This window comes from Gymnodraco acuticeps, unplaced genomic scaffold (assembly GCF_902827175.1).
Source record: "Gymnodraco acuticeps unplaced genomic scaffold, fGymAcu1.1, whole genome shotgun sequence".
NCBI lineage: Eukaryota > Metazoa > Chordata > Actinopteri > Perciformes > Bathydraconidae > Gymnodraco > Gymnodraco acuticeps.
Window position 1 is genome coordinate 45,893 of NW_022990397.1, and position 6,000 is coordinate 51,892.

Genomic DNA, 6,000 nt, shown 5'->3' on the forward strand with positions numbered 1-6,000 from the left:
AAATAGAAGGAAGGTGAAGCGGACAATGAAAAGAGAGGAGAAGGGAAGAGAGCCAGTCACTGATTAAAGTGAACAAATAACGCAACCAATATTCAGAGGCCTCCTGATGTCGCATTGAGGATAAAAAAAAAAGGAATGGTAGATTGTGTCTGGTTTGAAAACGATCCATAATTCAAGAAAAGGAGAATTGAGGTAGGAGAGAGAAACAGAGAGGTGTGTAGCACGGTTTATCTCCCTGGGATGTGGGGTTTATACTCTGTTTCCTGTAGAAGACTTTTACATTAAAAATGGATGGAGGGAGAAGGAGAGCAAGGGCATTGGAGAGCCACGGGAAAACACGACAGAGGCCAGTCACGCCTTTACATAGTAAGGAAGAAGTGAAAGATGTATTATCTACGGAAGAGGATTATGGCCACATGAGAAAAAACTATTTTGAACTCTTACTTGTATGCATCAGATTGCTGACTCTAATCTGAAAATGTAAAGAAAAATATATTTGGTTAAGATCTCCAAGAAATGTTCACATGTTGCTCTAATCCTCTAGACTGCAGCCTACATAAAGACATCTCAACTCCACTGCAAAAGGTCATTCAGGCCTAACTTTACAATAACCAAAATAGAAAGAAAAAAGAAATCCGCATTAAGCCTATTGTTTAAGAAAATTCAAGTGTTATTTTTTTTAATTACATTTTTGTAATGAATCCATTTCCTGTTGATATAAAAAACGTACCCTGAAGCTTAACTGAAACACCATTTGAAAGCCGTGTTTACACAGCAGGCGTTTCCGTTGGGTTTCTCATGCGCCTACACAGCTGTCTGTACACAAAGGCCACATAATAGCTAGCACTTCAAATGCACGTAATCACAACCAAAGCTGTGTTCACGCTTCAAGTCTATTTTCTGCTGCTTTAGTAGAGAGAAGAAGTCTCTGGTTCTGCCAAAGAGTGTGCTGCTATCACTCAGTACTGTTCCTGAGTGGGTTGGAGCACTGTGTGGACTTCATGTACACTTAATGCTAATATCAAGTGTCAAATATAATCCAATTGCATTATACAAATCTCCTTAAAAGGCTGAAGACTTCTGTGTTTGCTGCCGCCTTTTATTGAATCAAATTACTATTCATATCCTTCACTACACTCCAACTTTAATTATTGTATTTTCTGCCTATTCTATCTTAGTTGTTTTTAATGTATTTATATTATCTTGGCTTTTTCTATTGTCTTGATGCTTCAATGTTTTTTGTGAAGCACTTTGAATTGCCTTGTTGTTGCTATATAAATAAACGTGCTTTGCATTAAGGTTACACACACACAACAACACACACACAACACACACACACACACACACACCACACACACACACACACACACACACACACACACACACACACACACACACACACACACACACACACACACACACACACACACACACACACACACACACACACACACACACACACACACACACACACACACACACACACACACACACACACACCACACACACACACACACACACACACACACACACACACACACACACACACACACACACACACACACACACACACACCCTAATCTCCACTTGTTTTGAAAAAGATAAATAACATAAAAAAGGGCGCCAGATGTGTCTTTGAGCTTGCATGTCTATCTCTATGTATGCGTTTGCCATAAAGTGTTTTTGATGTCTCTGGACTTCATTGATTCTCTCCTTCGATGAAAACAGAAAACGGCACTAATCTCTCCGGCACACACACTACGATGCTCTTTGTTCTCTCTACTCTCTCTTTAGATATCTAAAAAGAATGAACGTCTTGTGCCGTTACAGTGTCCCACACGGAAAGAAAGTATACGAACATATGCTGCATATATGCCATATTCAGGTTCATATATGTGGATTAATAGGAGATATATGTGTCATATATAGCTCATATATTTCCACATATATGCCAAAGTCAGGTTAATATATTTGCATATATCTCCTACATAATGCCTCATATATAGCTCGTATATCTGTCTTTTTGCATACACTGTATATGTCATACAGAATGCCTACATATAGGTCTTTGCAAGGTAATGTGGTAATGTGCATATTATTCCAAAGTTCTATATAACTACATGAATTCATCATTGTACTTATTTCCATTCAATGCAGATTGAGGTTTGCGGATTGCCCAAGACAATTCAATGTATAAAGACAATATTGTTTGATTACGGTATGTTTTATTGTATGAAGAAACATTTTTTGTTTAGTTATTTCACCCAGGACCGGAACCGGATGTTTATATCCGCTCGACGTCAGCTGATCAGTTTAAGATTAGTAAATTATTAAATATTTGTACATTATTGTTAAAAAAACACATAATCTGAACCACAAGTTTTCACTAAATGTTACCTGTAATTGTTTACGTTTTTTTATATTATTAGAGAATAATAGAGACATTCGCTGCAGAATGTGACGTCATAGAAAAGCGCCACTCACAACGAGCGCGCATTCATGACATCATCCCCCTGTTTATGTGCACGCGCTGCCAGAGTGCCCGCTCTTTCAAATTCCAACCGCTCGAGGATACAGGAAAACACAACAGACAGAACAAACATACAAATTAAATTACATTAATGTCACCATGTGCACGTTTGCCTTGGTGGAGTGGACAGAAGGTAGTGACAAGGGACTTAGGAGCATTCTGCCGATTGACTGTGTTCGAGATTTTCATGAAGAGAATTACTTGAATGGCGACGAAAAAACTCTATGCACATATGTTTTACATATATGTGCATTTATGTGAAACCTATATGTGCAACCTATATGTGCATATACACTGCACCCATATATGTGTGTGCATATATGTACATATATGGATATATATGTACATATATGTTCAGAGACATATATGTAGGGGTCCAATTTCAGATATGTCACATATATGTTAAACATATGTTAAACATATATTAAAAATATAGAGGTTCATATATATTCCTTCCATGTGGGGTGATTCGGAGCTTCTCACAGACCACAACATTTGAGAAGTTAGCAGGGAGGATTGTCCCTCCTGTCTCAGCTCCTTCCCTTCTCTCTTGGAGGTGAACGTCTTGTCCTATTACACGGTGTGTTTGAGCTCCTCAGGCAGTGACACTTGAGAGTGAATATGGAGCATCAGCGCTGTGTGGAGAACAAGAGGTGCTCAGCTGCTGTGTGAAAAGGCTGTGGTGTTCCCTGCTCCTCACTGCACTGAAAACAACTCATCCTCAGACGGGAACACTGCCATGGAAAGTTAAAGTGTCACTCTGACAAATTGGAGAATAATCTTGCCTGGTAAAAAAGGAATGAAACATTGTTTGATGTTGGAAGTAGACAACGGATTATTAGAGCAAGGATTCATGACAGGGGTCCGTAGAGTGGCGCAGTTTCTTAGGCAGACCCAGAGGTTACCATCGCAAAGGGCTCCCTCTGCAAAAAGCAATGAGACGTTTCCGTTGGATTTCAGAATATTGGGAAATAAGAAATCTGTGGCAAACAAATGATTATCTCCACATATTAACACCACTCTTGGATTTCTAAAGTGTAAATGCAATCACAAGAAATAACAAGCTAACATTATAAAGGAACTACATCACGGTCACATGGCTGCACATCAACACTGCTAAGCTAAAGGTGGCTAATGTTAGGCGTGATGACGTTTAGTCGTCTGATTTAGACAAATTAAACGTTAGCAACCACCGTTTAAAAATATATATATATTTACTGACATATTTTAAGTCGTAGAACAAAACGTTAAAATCTGTTCAGCTTGTGACAGACCTTATTTCAGGCTTCTAACCACATAAGTGTTCAAGAAACCATTGACTTTTTGTAAATGTAAGTAAATGACCTGGGTACTTCTTCCACACAATATGATTGCTAACATGGTGCCAGTTTTATAAAGTACTGGGCGGTGATTTTGCCATCTGATAAACAGTAGATGTTTTATTGAAACTGGACTTCCTGGATCATATTTCATCTCCTCGCTGCTACTTGGAGCAACACGCCAACGCAGCTCTCTGAATATCCTTTCTAATGCAGTGCTATTATTAGTCTGAACACCTGCTTGGAGAAGCAGGTTTGAGTTGATTTTCAATTTAAAACCTGCAGTGAAAGGAGGGGGGGGGGACAACGCGGCCTGGTCCCTGAATAATAAGTGCTAATGTGCCCTTGAGAAAGACAAAGGAAGGGATGGAGGGGACATGTGCCTGTATTCACAATGTTGAAACTGATAAGCACATTTACAAAACATAAACTAAAGAAAACCATCATGAAAAGGAAAGCTGTTGGTGGCGTCTCTTCCTGTATGGAGCGATGCTGAGTCCTGAGCCCGGACACTCCTCAGGATTCTAGCACTTCCCGTTCCCTTGTCTGGAAACCAACGGTTTTTTTTTATTGTGTTTTGGTTAAAGCCTGAAATAAGGTCTTGGTTTACACAAGCTGAAGAGACTTTTAGGTTTTGTTCATAAAGTAAATCAGCAAATACCCCATTTGTGAATATCAAAAGCTGCCATGTGTCATAAAAACCACGGTTGCTAACAAGTGACTAAATGAGATGACTAAACGTCATCAGGCAAAACATTAGCCGCCTATTGGCTTAACCATGGTCACAGGGCCGCCCCTGGCCAACTTGTGGCCCCACGCAAGTTACATGATGAGGCCCTCTGTGTCGTGAGCGTCGACGCTCACGAGGTGCTAGTGGAGCCTCGCAGCGGCGAAACTGTGGCGCGCTGCATTTGCGCTTCAGATGAGGCTCCCTCCGCTAAATGAAGCACCCTCTACGAGGTGAGGCCCCACGCAGTCTGCGTGATCGGCCTGTAGGGAGGGGCGGTCCTGCATGGTTACGTGAAGTCATGTGGAAGTCATGTAGTTTGTTTATAGCCAAACGTTAGCTTTTTACTTCTCGCGATTGCATTGACCTTGTCATAAACACAAAGTGGTGATAACATGTGGAGATTATCCTGCTAAAAGAACTATCTTAAATGTGTGTTTGCTACACAGATTATTTTCAAAAACTATCCTAAATCCAATGGAAAAATCCCATTGAGTTTTGTTGAGGGAGCCCTTTATGATGCTAATTTATGGGTCGGCCTACAAAAAGACATCATCACCGCTCCACTCTGAAACACTGTAACTTCACGGTCTTGAAATGTGTGGTGAAGTGTTCTTTTTTGTGTCTACCTGTAGATGTAACTGAGTTTCCTCTTTGTGTATACACACTAAGCCGGTGTTAGTTTGTGTGTTTGTGCCCGGTGTGTGGGTGGCAGGCATGTTGTTTGTGTGTAACCGCAGCGCTCTCCTTCTCAGCAGCCCACCATTAAACCTCGGTGCCAGCCCTCTCCCAGCACACCGGGATTAACAGCACTTAAATGGGCCTGTTAGTACACCGCCTCCTCCTCCCCCCCCCTCCCACACCAAACAGCCATGCAAACAGCGCACATGGAGCCGCCCACCGCTCTGCGCTCGCACCCCACACTGCCTCTGTTGTTTTTTGTTCTCCGGCCGCCCTCAGCTACCTAAGCCTCCTCCAATAAATGGTGCTGAAGTGTACTCTGCGGGGGGCTAAGCCCAGAACATCCTCTATTTTACCAACCTATTGGAGGGAGGGAAAAATATAAGGTACAGCCTGAACCAGATGGGCTATGATCAAAATGAGCCTCTCTCTCCCTCCCTCTCTCATTCTTTGTTATTGTCTCTCCATCCTTTGCTCTGGTTATCGCATGCCCGTTGTGAAAAATGATAAACAGAAAAACTCAAACGGATGCACACAAACACACGGGGGAGAGATGGATGCCCACACCGAAATCAATAAATAATATGGATTCCCATTTGGGTCTGTTGGCCATGGTGCAGCAGGCAGAAAGTGTGTGTGTGTGTGTGTGTGTGTGTGTGTGCGCACACTGTACATCTGTTTGAAAGCGACTACCGAGGAGGTTAATGGGGGGGGGGGGGGGGGGGGGTGGGGGGGTGGGGGGG

The 6,000-nt window shown here is 41.9% G+C and overlaps 1 protein-coding gene across 2 annotated transcripts in view; it reads right to left on the reverse strand.

Moving 5' to 3' along the window:
- The window catches only part of lekr1 (leucine, glutamate and lysine rich 1), a gene marked incomplete at its 3' end in the record, with an annotated part of 54,874 nt that overhangs the window by 43,519 nt on the left and 5,355 nt on the right, over positions 1-6,000 (reverse strand). Inside the window, 1 exon segment of one of the 2 annotated variants that reach the window (XM_034224605.1) lies at positions 445-472. 2 annotated transcript variants of the gene reach the window in all.